General features: G+C 40.3%; 1 protein-coding gene across 6 annotated transcripts in view; it reads left to right on the top strand.

The window, feature by feature from the left end:
- The window catches only part of PLEKHF2 (pleckstrin homology and FYVE domain containing 2), a 67,834-nt gene that overhangs the window by 37,980 nt on the left and 14,141 nt on the right, over positions 1-15,713 (top strand). Inside the window, exons 1-2 of one of the 6 annotated variants that reach the window (XM_015535433.2) lie at positions 923-1,004; positions 1,562-1,696. The exons of 1 other annotated variant lie outside the window; for it this stretch is intronic. The gene's annotated coding sequence lies outside the window, so the exon portion shown is untranslated. Of the gene's footprint in view, positions 1-922; positions 1,005-1,166; positions 1,697-2,108; positions 2,213-2,611; positions 2,674-15,713 lie in introns of those variants that run through there. 4 more of the 6 variants (XM_042972703.1, XM_042972701.1, XM_042972702.1 and 1 more) reach the window with 4 other exon arrangements.

Here is a 15,713-nt window from a genome sequence, read left to right as displayed (position 1 = left end):
ATAATTACTTCTGATTTTTTGTGTGTATGTTTTATAATGTACCTAATATAGATATACTAGGTATATAATAATAGATGTATATCTGCATACCATATATTACATACATTATTACATATGCAATTAATATACATCCTATACAATTTTTATCTAGCACTTACATAGCACTTACCATGTACCAGGCACTATACTTTACAAATATTAACTCATTTCACCTTCATAATGAGACTATGACGTAGATACTTTCATTATAGTTCTTTTAGTTTCTAACTCCATGCATTTTACGTTAAGCTAAATAAGTATGCTGGGAAGGGAGAGAGGGCAAATATGTTCACTGATGGCTGAATGACCAAAAATGTTTGGTGACTAGACATAGCAATTCCTAATCTCAAAATTTAAAGAGATTTTGGAGATGATCAAGCCCATCTTTTTCCCCACTGAAATGTGCTTTGCACATAGAGGGATGAGGCTGAATGAAGGTGGGGTAGGGTGATGGTTGAGACAAGTGTCCTGGAGACATTTGTACTTGTCTACAGAGACAACCACAGCTAACATATGTTAAGATTTGTGTAATGATCCTAAAAGTTTCCCCATTAAAAAAAGTTCATCCTTGGGGCGGGCACCTGGGTGGCTCAGTAGGTTGAGCTCCAACTTTGGCTCAGGTCATGATCTAGTGATTTGTGAGTTCGAACCCCAGATTGGGCTCTGCGCTGACAGTTCAGAGGCTGGAGACTGCTTCAGATTCTGTGCCCCCTCTCTCTCTGCCCCTCCCCCCTAGCTGTCTCTCTCTCTCTCTCTCTCTCTCTCTCAAAAATAAAAAATAAAAACATTAAAATTTTTTAAAGTTCACCGTTGCTAGTTTTGTTCTAGCTACTAATTAAAAAAAAAATTTATTTTTGTTTCTGAGATGTTGAAATAGGAGAGGATAGGAGCCGAAGACCTAAAGATGATAGAATCCCACATCAAAAGAAAGCGGATCAGGATCAAGGCCTGCTCATGTTCCCTTGGTGGGTGCTCAGTTATGTGCAGCTCGGATGCTGGCGGCTCTAATTCAAGAACTGTCAAACAAAGGTTAAATATTCTTGAAATAATACCCGAATCTAATTTACACCTACACACTTTTTGTGTTGAGTATGCCGCAGTCCCCTTCCCCCATTCCTTGTCCATTCTCAGACATCTTTGATATTTCTGCATGTACCCATCAGCGCGCTTAGCAAACAGTTGCTGCGGTATGAGGAAGGGCGGGTTAACCTTATATACTATCATCACTGTTTCCAAGCCTGTTGAAGTAGGTAGATGAGGTTTTGCAGCGTCAGAGAAAAGTTCTGGGAAGACGAGAGTTCTAAGGCAGGCAATAAAGGCATGCCCTTAAAGGGCTGTGCAAAGTACATGGGGTAGGTGTTGTAACCGCAGTCCTTTCGGTTTCAAGAGGTAGGGGCTTTACGGAGAGCAAATGAAACATGTGATGGGCAGGAACGCCGCGCTAAGCGGAACTAGCAAACAGACGTACGCCCGGACGCCTTTGCGAATCTACATTTACAAAGCCTGTCTTTCCCGCCTGTAGAAAGTTCTTAAGTTCCCTGGGGAGGCCCGTTCGTGGTAGGGGAAAGGGAACCCAGCCTTCCTTCCCTTCTTCCCAAGAACCTCGTAAAGAGATGAACAATCCTTTCCAAAGGAATGCCAGAGCCACGCAAACCAGGTAAGCCTTCCCACGTGCACCCGAGGGGCCCCGGAGAGCCTGACTGCACAAGGAGCGGAGGAACGAACCCTCTGCCTCGGACTGCCTAGGTGGGTGTGTCCACTACAGAGGCCCCGCCCCCTCGAGCACGTCGCGCGGGCCGCACGGGCGGGGCGAGGGAACAAGCAAGAAAGGGCGGGGTAGTGAGTGGTGTGGGTGTGCTCGTGCCCGAGCGCTCGCGTCTGGCGTGTGGGCGGCGGCGCGCCCGTGCACGCGCAGGGGAGAGGCCAGCCCCGGCGGCCGTTGTGGGGTTCGACTGGAGGGGCGGGGGAGTCACCTGCGAGCGGCTGTGCCGGTCGTCCGCCCGCCCGCCGCGTCCGGATCGCGCCGCCTGCGCGGGGCCGCTGGCTGCACACACCCTGGGAGACTGGGGCGGAGGAACGGGCAGAGTCCGCGCCCGGCGCCCGGGACGACGAGGAGTCGGACCTTCGCTGCCGTCGCCGCCGCCCGCGCCCGGCCGGGTAGGTGAAGCCCGAGGTTGGTTGTGCGCCCGTCCCTGGCGGGCCGGGAGAGGAGAAGCGAAACTTTCCGGCGCTTGCCTCCGCGGTCTCCGGGCCGTCTGCGGCGCGGGGAGGTGTCGTCGTCGCGGGCGGCGGCCGACGCCATGTTGGGGTCTGTGAGAAACGGGGCGCTCCCGGGCCGCTCCCCGCGCGCTGGCGTTGGCCCGCGGGCGCCGGCAGCGAGCCTCGCCCGCCCGTAGAACACAGCCGCCTGCGCCCGCGGGCTCGGGGGCCGTCCGGAGGGTCCGCGCTGGTGCCTGCCGGGGCCGCGGGACCGCGGGCGGGGGGCGGGCCGAGGCGCCAGCGGGGCCCCGAGGTCCGGCGAGAAGAGAAGTTGCGGGGCGTGAGGACTGGGGTCCGGTTCGCGGCCGGTGGCGTCCTGGGGCCCCATCGTTTTTCTTTCCGAAAAGTTTGCAGTGTCTGGGCATCAGGGACGGTGTAAGTCGAACAGCATATTTTTATGTGACTTGGCAAAATACGGCACCGCAGAATTTGCTCGGATAGAAGCGTTGGCTCCAACGCATTGTTTATTTCGAGTCTTTTAAAGTTGTATGATCTTCTGCCGAATTTATTTTTTCTTTTTTTTAAAATGTTACGGAGGGCCAACAGCTTGCTGCTCATGTTGCTTGAATTCCCTTGTGTGTTCTTTCATCATAGCAATCACTTGTGAGTGTGCGATGGCAATGGTAGTATTAAGGTTACAGATAACTAAACCCTTTTGTAAGACTCACAAAGTATGTAAGTTGTTAAATAGCTTCTTTGTTGTGTTTTATAGTACGTTACAGAGGAGACTAAAGACTTACGAACTTTGAGGGACTTACAGGCATGTGTCATAAGGTGAAGTGATCTTTTTTCATTACGAAGTTTTTTTTCTCCTTTTCATTTTTTAAAGGTGCATGCCTGCCATTTTTTTTGAGCATTTACCTTTTTCTGTATTCTCGTGGCTCACGGGGTCCTCAGGTTAATTCAGTATTAACGAAGGCTTCTATTTTTAATCTATTTGGGTCCTGACGGCGCTGGAGGTGAATGGTATTAAGTTTCTGTCCTTAATTGGAAAGCACATGCTATCGCCTCAAAAAATAAAACTGGTGTACTCACCAAGGCATCAGAGATTCAGCTGGAATTACCCCAGTAAATGAATGTAAATTGATATTTTTAAACAGAGGCATCTTAGCTTTAAAATTCTGTTAAATGAACTGAGGGGACTCTTAACCACAAGTAAGATAAACCCTAAATCATGTCTTGGAGAATTTCTTTTCTTAATCTAAAGGTAAAGATAGTTTCTGCTCAGATTTGGTTGCTAATTTCCTTAGTTCTTAAAAAAAAAAAAAAATCCTTTTTGTTTTGCTTCATTGTCAAGTAAACACCATTATACACATTTGTTTTTCTGGATGAAGAATTAACCTAGAAATGAGGTGACTTAACTAACTTCACAGATCTAGCAACCAAACTGGTATTTCACTGAGGTCTTTAGGATTCTGAAGCCTTCTTGTTTTTCCTGTAGCATAACTTTGTAGAATACATAACTCCCAGTTGTGGGGCAATCTCTGTCCACCTTGTCTCCTCTGTCTTTGCTGCTCTTCTTGATTTTAGTTCTTCAGTATACTTATTTCCTAGAGAGCTGACTGACAGGGGTTCTTGTGGTGAAATTTTCACTTGAGCCTAACTTTTTGAAACCTTTCCTATGCTGTTCTCCTTACCATAACCCCCTTTTCTCCTCAAGAATAAATCACTTATCACATTGCATTCCAATAAATATTACATTGATCTGTCTTCGCACCTCCTTGACCACAGACACCGCACGGAATCTGATTTACGTCTTCATCCCCAGTGTGCCGAGAACACAGCAGATGCTCACTCAGTAAAGGTTTGAATGGATGAAGACACACATGTCCCATATAAATGTACTTCATGAATTTCTTATTAAATTGCCCTTTCCATGGGCATAGAAGTTAAATCTTCTCTAATGCCTCTTTCTTTCTTTTTTTCTTTCTTTCAGAATTTGTTAACTCAATAAATTTTGGCCTAGGGATACAGAACTTGAATGTTTATGAAATTTCCATGTAGATAATGGGCTGAAGTATAATCAACAAAGAAGAAGCAGTGTGTCAGCAAAAGAATAATCATTTTAAAGTGTAAAATATAGAGAGAATGCCGGATAAATTTGAAGGTCATGTTTATACATTGAAGCTCTTTGGTAGAGCAACTCTCATTTCTCTGTCAATTTTTCAGAATTGTCTTAAAATTTTGGTTTAGAATGCCTTACTCGATGCAAAGCATTTAAAAATTGCTTTTCTATTGATAAGCTTATCTTTGAGAACTGGCTTTGTATGCCAGCTGCATGCTTAATAGCAATGTTCTTGTTGGCTTAACTGAATAAAGCATATATGTAGATACACTTTCAGAGTGCTGTTTCAAGTTGCAGGTCTCTCTAGGTGAAGGGGTTTAGTAATTCTATAATGAAATTACTGTAGAATTTGAGGTCAATTTTCTGCCCCCATCCAAAGTAACTTTCTCTCCAATTGATCCATAAACCAAAAATTGGTATGCTCAATTTGGGAAGCATTCAAGTAGTTGCTGTGAGTGCTAGAAAAAGCAGGTTGCTTATATGATAGACTTGAACAAATAACCAACAAATTTGAATTCTAGCTCTCCTCCTTACTAGCTTGTGACTCCTGAACAAGTTGCTTCATTTCTCTAAACTTCACTGGACTCATTTTTGAAATGGACACAAATATTGCCTCAAAGAGTTGTGAGGATCTACTAAAATATGTTTGTGAAAGTGCCTGGTGCATGATACTCAGTAAGTTATATTAGCAAATGAACAAAGTGGCTGTCATTTACATAGAATCATAGAATTTTAAAAGGAAGCAACCTTAGAAATAGGCAGTTTAGTTCTCAGCCTTGCCGGCACATTAGGATTCCTTGAGGAGCTTCTTAAAAATACTGATGCCTGAACTCCACCCTAGAACAAATCAGAATTACTGACTTTGGGGTCAGGCATAGGTAGTTTTGCCTGTTTTTTGTTTGTTTGTTTGTTTGTTTTGTTTTTTTTAAACCACCCGTGATTTTAATGTTCTGTCAGAGTTTGAGAATCATTGATTTAATTCATTATCCCATCTCCTTATTCTCCTCATTTCTGGTTGAATCAAATGCAGAGAGAAGTTAAGTGCCACCCAGATTCCTATCTCTCAGGCTGAAAAGGATGTATCTGAGTCAAAGGAAAGTAAAGGATTGCAGAGGTTAAAGTAACAGTTATAGTCATTTCAGACCATAAAGGTGGGCCACATTTGTAACTACAGTTCACTAACTCCAGTGACCTTCACCTCTACTCTACATCAGTAACCTACGTGGATGACTGAGTTACTTAACCTTGTCATCATCCTTAACTACCTCAAGTCTTAAAATCACCAGAGGTGATGATTCAAGAGCCCGTGTTTCTGTTTCTGTTTTCCATCATACCTGATGAACCAGCTTTGTGTCCTCATTGTCACCTCCCAGGCTGTTATTTTTCTTCCTTCTTTCCAGTACTGAACCTTATAGTTCATATTCTGTGAACTCACTAGCACCTCATATTCTTCTCCTTGACCTTTGCTGTGTATAACTGGTCAATTCTCAACCTGTAAATACCGCCATTTCCTTTTTCTGCCTAGCACTCCTGATAAAAGTCACAGCTTTGGTAACTTAAATATTTCTTTTCCAGCTGCCTGTGTACTAGTTGCTTTCTAATCCTTTTCTCATCCCAAAGTTGACTCATTTTCTCTGTTCTGTTTTTACTTTAACTCAGGTTGCAAACCCCAATCTTGACATTGTTGTCTCTTAGAGATGAACATGCTTCCTTCTAATATGATTAAGATTTTGTGATGTGAATTTTCTATTTTCCTCTTTGTATCAACTTTTTCATCTTTCTTTCTTTACATTTTTTGTAAGTGGAGCTATCCTTTTTTTTTTTTAATTAAAAAAAAAATATTTTTATTTATTTTTGAGACAGAGAGAGACAGAACCTGAGCAGGGGAGGGGCAGAGAGAGAGGGAGACACAGAATCCGAAGCAAGCTCCAGGCTCTGAGCTGTCAGCGCAGAGCCCAACGTGGGGCTCAGACTCACAGACTGTGAGATTGTGACCTGGGCCGAATTCGGACGCTTAACCGACTGAGCCAGGTGCTCCTATCCTTAATTCTTTATACTTGTTTAATTTAACAGTAGTTGGGGGGAGGGGGGGAATTAAAAAGATCTTTTTTTTTTTTTTATCAATTGTACCTATAACTTTGCATTTGTTTTTTTACACCTGATTTTTTCTACATGTTCTTTGCGTTTTGTTACTTAAGAAGGTTTATTCTTTTTTTTTTTTATTTTTTTTATTTTTTTTATTTTTTTTCAATGTTTTTTATTTATTTTTGGGACAGAGAGAGACAGAGCATGAACGGGGGAGGGGCAGAGAGAGAGGGAGACACAGAATCCGAAACAGGCTCCAGGCTCCGAGCCATCAGCCCAGAGCCTGATGCGGGGCTCGAACTCACAGACCGCGAGATCGTGACCTGGCTGAAGTCGGACGCTTAACCGACTGCGCCACCCAGGCGCCCCCTTTTTTTTTTTTTTTTTTTAATCAGAGAATATGTGTTCATTATAAAATAATTAGGCAGTACAGGAGTGCCTGGGGGGCTCAGTGGATTAAGCGTCCGACTTTGGCTCAGGTCATGATATCACAGTTCATGAGTTTGAGCACCCTGCATTGGGCTCCACACTGACAGCTCTGAGCCTGGAGCCTGCTTTGGACTCTGTCTCCCTCTCTCTCTGGCCCTCCCTCACTCGCACTTTGTCTCTCTCTCAAAATGAATAAAAACATTAAAAAAATAACAATTGGGCAATATTGGCATATTTTACCCTAGTGCTCAGAGACAACCTATACTAAATTTTCGATGTGTATTTTCTAGACTTAAAAAGAAAAAAAGTTTATATGTGCTGTTTAGAAACCTTTATTTAAGAAACTGCCTTATTTAACAACTTTCCACATTAAATATTAATCTCTGTTCTGTCAAGAAAATCCATTATATAGATAATGCCATTATTTACTTAACCAGTCTCCTATTGTTGAATGTTTAGGTTATTTCTGACTTTTCAACATTACTAAGACAAAGCCACAGTATGTGAATAACTTTGTACAATGATTTAAATTTTTTTGCATATATACTTGGAAATAGAATTTTTGTGTAAACTTTCTAAAGTGCTTCTGTTGCCAAAAATGGTATTCAGAAAAGTTGTTCCAGTGTGTTTTGTCAAGAATATGAGTGCCCATTTTCCCCATATCATGGAGAGGTGAATAATACATCATTTCCCTTTTTATTTCTTTGATTAGTACTGAGAACCAACATTTTTCTATTTACTGGTCATTCTTATTTGTTTTGGAAATTGCCATTTGTATCTTACCCATTTTTCTTTGGGGATATTTTACTTTTTTCTTATTGATTTAATTACATGGGCCCTTTGTATCTTAAAAATGTTGACCCTTTGTCATAGGTTACAGATATTTTTCTTAACATTAATGCTTTTTCCTTTCAATGTTGAAGTTTTAAAATTTTATGTGGTAGATGTTTTCTTTTAAGATATTTGGCTTTTCATGTTACATTTAACCATTCCTGTCTATGGCTAGGAATTTAGATTCCATTTTCACTATTAGAGTTAATGCCAGAGGGAAAATTTTTTATGCACAGATGTGTGCCCCTCCCCCTGCCCTCCTCAAGAGTTTCTCAGGATAAATTTCTGTGATTAAAAATTCCAGGGTCAAAGGGCATTGCTTTCTGAAGTATTTTATTATTATACATTACCATTAGTCCTCGATTTGTCCACATGTTTCACTGCTTATTGTGGCCTTTTGGCACAATAAGGTTATTTAGTCTGTGAGGCTTGTGAGACATGTGCAATTATGTTGAAAAGGTGCTTTGTGCTCTGTTTTCTCCCCTTCTCTTGCTTCCTCTCTAGGTGTTCCTGAGAGGTCAGTCCTTTGCACTCTTCTTTCTTCCAGAGTATCAGTCAGTATCTCTACATGAATGACTACTCCATCTTTTTAGTCCTGGAGCTCCCTGCTCATCCTAGCATTTCTGTTTGTCTGACAGATGTCTGTCTTGTGGATATGCTGAAGGTACTTCAAGATAAATATGTCCCAAACTGATTTCTTGTCCCTCCTGAAGCAAAACCAGCACCTGCCAGTGGCTTATGCTTAGACCTTTGAAGTCATCTTTCACTCACTTTTCATCCACATGTTCAGTTGGTCTCTAAATACTGTCCTCTATACCTCACTAATTCTCTCTTCCCCTTCTTATTTCTGCTGTTAATTATTGTGACTCAGGCTTTTGTTAATTTTCTGGGTTTTTGGGTTTTTTTGTTTGCCTTCAGTCTAGTTTCAGGAGTCTCTCCAGTCCATCCTGTGTACTGCTTTTGTATATGGATTGATATTTTCCTATTTGAAGGCCTTAATCTTCCTGTTGCCTGTATAATAAAGTCTAAACTGTTCAGTCTGATACTTACTTTTCTTTGCGGTTTGCTTTTCCCTATCTTACCAGATTTCTATTCAACCACTGTACTTTCTCCTGGCCCTACCCCCTCTAGCATGGACTCAACTGTTTCTTCTGTGGGGAAAATGTTTGTACATCATCGTCCCCCTTGTCTTCCTCTCTCCCTCTCCCCCAAATAGTTTGACCTACTATTGCATTAAGGCCCAGCTTGAATTTCTAGTCATTATAGAGTTGTTTCTAGATGTTCCCCCTGTCTACAGTTATCTCCCAACTAAACTTTTTGGCCCTGGGCTTTATCACTCTTAATTTTTTGAAAATATTTTTAGTTTGTTCTTCTCTGCTCCTTTATTTTTTTTTTATAATGTTTAGTATTTATTTTTGAGAGAGAGACAGCATGAGCGGGGAAGGGCCACAGAGAGGGGGAGACACAGACTCTGAAGCAGACTCCCGGGTTCTGAACTGTCAGCACAGAGCCCAATGCAGGGCTTATACTCACAAGCCATGAGATCATGACCTGAGCCAAAGCCAGACATTTAACCGACCGAGCCACCCAGGCGCCCCTAGTTTTGAGTGCTTCTTTTATCACTACTTTGTACAAAGTAAGGGTCAATAAATGTTTGCTACTACTTCATGTTTATTGAAAGTTAATACTAGTTTTACCAGCTTCCTCGCTGCTTAGACCAAAAATCTGTGGAGTTAATTTCAGCTTTATTCTTCCATATCTAGTCAGTCATAGCAATCCTGGACCTGATCTCTATTCTTTCTTTTTCTGTTGCAAACTTCACTCTTATCAATTCTTACCAGACCACTCCTTCCAAAAGCTTCAGAAAAAACTGTGAGGAACAAAAACTCACCGTAGTCTTGTTTTTTCCTCTCCCCATTTTTCTACTAAATGTCTCTGTCTAGCCTCGGCTGCAGACGTACGTGTGAATTTCTGTCTTATTTTATTTATAATGTTTATTTTTAAGAGAGAGACAGAGTGGAGCGGGGGAGGGGCAGAAAGAGGGGAAGATACAGAATCTGAAGCAGGCTCCAGGCTCCAGGCTGTCAGCACAGAGCCTGAAGTGGGGCTCAAACTCACGAACCGTGAGATCATGACCTGAGCTGAAGACAGACGCTCAACAAACTGAGCCACTCAGGCACCGCACATGTGACTTTTTTTTTTGAAACAGATATTTTCCTGTAGAGCTTTGTGCCTTTACCATTGTTTTACTTTCTGAGGTTCCACATATTGTTCACACCTATTTCAAGTGTTCAAATGCTACATTCTTTAAGCCATATCTTCACTCTTCCTTTTTTGCTTCCTTACCACTTTATTATTTTTATCACAGTATTTATCTTATTGTGCTTTTCATTAAAATTTTGTGGTAACGTGTCTTGATTCCCAGCATCTCATTCATTCTTTCCCTCTGACACAAAGCATAAAGCCTTGAATGTGGTGAGCAGATTATAACTGCTTTGAAAAATACTAAAGAAAATTTATTAGGGATGTGATGGAATAATCAACTCCACAGTAGCATTTTAGTTGAGCTTTACTAGCTTTGTTTTTCAATATTATACGGTGGGTTTTTTGTTGTTGTTTTCAGCAGTCAGCCCTGTACAGCTGCCCCTGTACAAATACTTTTTGAAATGATGCACTTTTTTATCTGAATTTTGTTGATGGTAAAAATATGCACACATCATCATTTTTTGTTTGCTAACTAAACAGCTGTGCTTCTTGGCAAGAGAAGAAATAATTTTTATATATTATCATGAGATTGAGATTTTTTTAAAACAGGATCTGCCATGCTCAATACTTAGAATTTATAATTAGATGCTAGCTGAATGGACCTGAACATTTGCTTGTAAATTTAAATTCTGTGGGTCTAGTGAAGCAGTTGATGTATAGGGTGTGGTTCCTGTTTTCTGTGAATATTAGTACAGATGTCAAAAATGAAGTCTTTGATTTTCTTTAAACTCTAGGTTGAGAAGCTTCTGCTTCTGCTGGTTATACTCACCTCAGTACAGATTGATGGCATATATATGCAAGCATTTTTGTAAGTGTTTTGGGGAATACAAAATTGTACGAAATAATATTCTTCTAGGAACCTCCAAATATTTTAGGGAAAAGTAGGTATATAAATCTTGATTCAAACCTGATAGAACATAAAGTGCCGTGAAGTGGTACAGATAAAATGATAGGAGAATTTAAAGATGAAACAATATCTCTGGGTGTGAAGCTACTGAGCTGACTACATCTTGAAGAATTGGTAAGATTTCAGAATGGCAGGGGAGAGGGGCACATATTGGGCTCAGAGGTAGGTGAGGAAGCCAGAGTATATTCTAGGAACAGGTGGTAATCTGGTTTGATTATAATAGAACATATAGAAAGAGGTAAAACTAGAAAAATAGACTGAGGACAAGCTTAGGCATGACTGATGGGCTTTGAATGCCAGGTTAAAGATTTTTTATTTGATTTGGTTGGCCAGGGAACCTTTGGTTTTTGAATAAGGAGTTAACCTGATTATAGTATAGTTAAAGAATATTAATCTTGCCTTGGGTTATATGGCTTAAATGCTAGTTAAAGTCTGGAGGTCTTGTTTAAAACCTGAGGTCCTTATTCTTCCCTCTATCTCCAACTTTTCTAAAGATCTTTTGTAACTCCCAGTGTCTTTATTCTGTTTTTCCAATTTTTTTAAAATTCTCAACTATGACTTAGTTCTTACACACCATGGTGAATTTCTCTACCAAGCCTAACCTGTTTGAAATTGCCTTTACTGACACCCTAAAGTAGTCACAGCTTTTACTTTTTACTCCCTTATAGTATTTGAATGATTACTTTTAGCATTTTAATACTTATTACCATATTTCAGTTCTTTTCCTCAGTGGCTTTCCCCAAATACATAATAAGGTTCACATAAGTTAAATATTTCTATAATGTTTATTTCTGAAGGTAACAATGTATATTAGAAAAAAATTGCATTTTTATAAAAACTAGCTGTGAGACCATGGGAAAATTGTTTATACATGACTCAATTTATTTTTTTGTAAAACGTATGTAATTACCACTTAACAAAATTTAGATCATTAAAACAGTAAAATGTGGAAATGCCTAACACTTGTATAGGTGTTGAGTACATGTTAATTTTTCTTTTTTCCTTTTCTGGCTAAGCCTGTAGAATAATGCATTTGAGTCTGCTCTTCAGTAATGGGCAGATTGGTGCCTAGAGGAGACTTCTTAAAAAATTACTGTGGCTTCTCTCTATATGTGGTTTAAAATTTTGGTTTCAGTTCCTCTCAACTCAGCTTTATATGAGTTTAAAATTAAAATACAAAAGCTTGTCCCTCTTTTTCTTATCTAAGAAATGTACTTTTTAAAAAATCATTACTAATTTCTGTAATATGTTGTGGAAGAGTGTTCAAGATGCTGGCATAGGAACTCCCTCCTCCGATGGACACATCAAATCTACAGCTACCTATGGGACAGTTTCCTCTGAATAAAACTTGAAAACTAGCCAAACAACTCCTTCACAACAAACTGTTAAAAGGACCACATTGAGACAGGTAGAAAAGGCAGAGATACAGTCTTGCCAAAAACTCCACCCTCATTGTGGGAACCCTCAGTTGGGATGGATCTCACAAATGGAGCTTCTCCCTGAGGAACCAGGGGGTTCTGCCCTGATAAAGTAATGATCATAAAGATGCTCACTGAACTTGGGAGAAGAATGAACCCAGTGAAGACTTCAGAGATAGAGAAGTAAGAAAGTACTAAACAAGTCACAGAACTGAAGAATACAATAAGTGGACTGAAAAATACTCTAGAGCTGTTCAGCAGCAGACTAGATGAAGCAGAAGAAGGGATCAGTAGTCTAGAAGTCAGGGGAGTGTATAACTCACCCCAACACAGCAGCAAAAAGAAAAAAGAATTCTAAAAAATGAAGATAGTTTAAATGACCTATTGGATAATATCAGGCAGAATAGCATTTGCATTATCAGGGTCCCAGAAGGAGAAGAAAGGAGAGAAAACTTATTTGAAGACCTAATGGCTGAAAACTTTCTTAACCTGGGAAGGAAACAGACATTCAGATCAGGGAAGCCCAGAGAGTTCCAAATGAGATGAACCCCAAAAGACCCACACCAAGACATATTGTAATTAAAATGTTCGGGGTACCTGGGTGGCTCAGTTAGTTAAGCATCCGACTTCAGCTCAGGTCATGATCTCACTGTTCATTAGTTCAAGCCCCACATCAGGCTCTCTGCTATCAGCGTAGAGCCTGCTTCAAATCCTCTTCCCCTTTCTCTCTCTGCCCTTACCCCACTCAAGTGCACTTTCTCTCTCTCTCTCAAAAATAAGTATAAATTAATAAATAAGTAAAATGTAAAAAATTAGAGCACCTTAAAAGCAGCAAGAGAAAAAACAACTGGTAACAAAAGAAGGCACTGTCAGCGTACTTTTCAGTAGAAGCTTTGCACACCAGAGGGGAGTGTGGCACAGTGTATTGCAATGCCGAAAGGTAGTAGTAACTTTCAACGAAGAATGCTCTACCTGACAAGGTTATCATTCAGAATTGAAGGAGAGAGTTTTTCCAGATAAGCAAAAGCCTGCTTCAGATTCTGTATCTCCCTCTCTCTCTCTGACCCTCCCCCATTCGTAGTCTCTCTCAAAAATAAAAACGTTAAAAAAAATTTTTTTAATAAAAAAAAAAGAACATCCTATCAAAGAATGAATTGGTTAACGAGGAAATTAAAAAGTACATGGAAGCCAATGAAAATGATAACATGACAGCCCAAAACTTGTGGGATGCAGCAAAAGCAGTCATAAGGGGGAAATATATGGCAATCCAGGCCTTCCTAAAGAAGAAAAAAGGTCTCAGATACACAATCTAACCTTACACCTCAAAGAGTTGGAAAAAGAACAGCAAATAATACCCCAAACCAGCAGAAGACAGGAAGTAATAAAGATTAGAGCAGAAATCAATGCTATCAAAATTTTTAAAAACCAGTAGAACAGATCAGTGAAACCAGAAGCTGGTTCTTTGAAAGAATTCACAAAATTGATAAACCAGTGGCCAGTTTGATCGAAAACAAAAAGGAAAGGACCCAAATAAAATCAGGAATGAAAGAGGAGAGATCACAACCAACACTGCAGAAATACAATAATAAGAGAATATTGTGAGCAACTATATGCCAATAAAATGGGCAATCTGGAAGAAATGGACAAATTCCTAGAAACATATAAACTACCAAAACTGAAACAGAAAGAAATAGAAAATTTGAACAGACCCATAACCAGTAAAGAAATCGAATCCATAATCAAAAATCTCCCAACAAACAAGAATCCAGGACTGGTTGGCTTCCCAGGGAAATTCTACCAAACATTTAAGGAAGAGTTAACACCTATTCTCTTGAAGGTGTTCCAAAAAATAAAAATGGAAGGAAAACTTCCAAACTTGTTCTTTGAGGCCAACATTACCTTGATTCCAAAACTAGACAAAAACTCCACCAAAAAGGAGAACTATAGACCAATTTCCCTGATGAACATGGATGCAGAAATTCTCAACAAGATGCTAGCCAACCAGATCCAATAATACTTTAAAAGAATTATTCACGATGATCAAGTGGGACTTACACTTGGGATTTAGGGCTGGTTCAGTATCCACAAATCAATCAATATGATACATCACATTAATAAAAGAAAGGACAAGAACCACATGATCCTCTCAATAGATATAGAGAAAACATTTGACAAAATACAGCATCCTTTCATAATAAAAACCATCAAGAAAGTAGGGATAGAAGATCATACCTCAAGGGGGCACCTGGGTGGCTCAGTCGGTTGAGCGTCCAACTTTGGCTCAGGTCATGATCTTGCAGTTTGTGAGTTTGAGCCCCACGTCAGGCTCTGTGCTGACATCTCAGAGCCTGGAGCCTGCTTCAGATTCTGTGTCTCCCTCTCTCTCTGCCCCTTCCCTGCTCACACTCTGTCTGTCTCTCCTTCAAAAATAAACATTAAAAAAAAAATTTAAGAAGATCATACCTCAAGATCATAAAAGCCATGTGTGAAAGATCCACCACTAATATCATTCTCAGTGGGGAAAAACAGCTTCCCCCCCTAAGGTCAGGAACACGACAGGGATGTCCACTCTCATCACTGTTATTCAACATAATATTGGAAGTCCTAGCCTCAGCAGGCCGACAACACAAAGAAATAAAAGGCATCCCAGTTGGCAAGGAGGAAGTCAAACTTTCACTGTTCACAGGCAACGTGATACTCTATATGGAAAATCCAAGATTCCACCAAAAAACTGCTAGAACTGATCCATGAATTCAGCAGAGTCGCAGGATATAAAATCAATGCACAAAAATCGGTTACATTTCTATACACCAATAATGAAGCAGCAGAAAGTGAAACCAAGGAATCGATCCCATTTACATTTGCACCAAAACCCATAAAATAACTAGGAATAAACCTAGCCAAAGAGGTGAAAAAGCTACACATTGAAAACTATAGCAAGCTAGTTGAAAGAAGTTGAAGAAGACACCAAAAAATGAAAAAATATTCCATGCTCATGGATTGGAAGAGAAAGTATTGTTAAAATGTTGATACTCCTCAAAGCAATCTACATATTCAATGCAATTTCTATCAACACTGGAATTCTTCACAGAGTTAGAACAAACAGTCCTAAAATTTGTACGGAACTAGAAAAGACCCCAAATACCCAAAGCGATCCTGAAAACGAAAGCTGGAAGCATCACAATTCTGGACTTCAAGTTGTCTTACAAAGCTGTAATCATCAAGGCAGAATGGTACTGGCACAAAAATAGACACTTAGATCAGTGAAACAAAATAGAGAACGCAGAAATTGACCCACAAACGTATGGCCAACTAATCTTTGACAAAACAGGAAAGAATATCCAGTGGAATAAAGACAGTTTCTTCTGCAAATTGTGTTGGGAAAACTGGACAGCAACATCAGAAGGATGAACCT

This window comes from Panthera tigris, chromosome F2 (assembly GCF_018350195.1).
Source record: "Panthera tigris isolate Pti1 chromosome F2, P.tigris_Pti1_mat1.1, whole genome shotgun sequence".
Taxonomy (NCBI): domain Eukaryota; kingdom Metazoa; phylum Chordata; class Mammalia; order Carnivora; family Felidae; genus Panthera; species Panthera tigris.
The sequence above is the reverse complement of the archived record's forward strand: the minus strand, read 5'-3'. Positions and strand labels throughout refer to the sequence as shown.